We start from the raw sequence: 706 nt of genomic DNA, 5'->3' as shown, positions 1-706 counted from the left end.
ATGGTCATACGTTATAAACCTGGGCCGAGTTACGCTTTGTAGCGATAAAAGATTTGTTATTTGTGGCGATAGAAATTTCTCCGATAGCGCCGCTTATAGCGCTGTAGATTGTGTCAACTAGGCTAGCGCCGCTCTCAATTAATGGGAGAAAATTGAATATGTAGACATATAAATGTGGCCTCTTTTTTCTCGAGCTATCTGGAGATCAGATTGCTTTGGGAGCATTTACCTTGGAGACTTACGAACTAATTACCCATCATTAGAATAAATGCAGACATATAAATGAAATAAACACAGATAAAAAGACAATAGATTTATTGAACTTACATACTGATTTGCACAGCAACGGGTCTCTTCAATGACAATAATGGTGACCGAGATGAAAGAGTTAAAACTTCTATCTCAATGGCTCTTCTCAAGTCCGACTTACGATTAAAAATTAAAGAGCACATCTACCCCACTACCAAACGCAGTTCTTTCGTCCTGCGCTGTAAGGACTGTTCGTCATTGGCCCAAGGGGACCAAGGATGTAAATCTTTCATCCAATGAACTCTTTTAAATGTTTTTGATGATTCAAGCATTCACACGGTTTTCTTGCCATTTAAACTTCCTTTGAAATATTGTGCATGGCATTTTTTTTGCTACGAATTATCTTAGCGAAATTCGAACGAATAGCGTCGTTGTTTGACTGAAGCTAGAATGCAAT

This window comes from Artemia sp. Qi Xiang Cuo, chromosome 13 (assembly GCF_049724085.1).
Source record: "Artemia sp. Qi Xiang Cuo chromosome 13, ASM4972408v1, whole genome shotgun sequence".
NCBI lineage: Eukaryota > Metazoa > Arthropoda > Branchiopoda > Anostraca > Artemiidae > Artemia > Artemia sp. Qi Xiang Cuo.
This window is presented reverse-complemented; position numbering follows the sequence as displayed.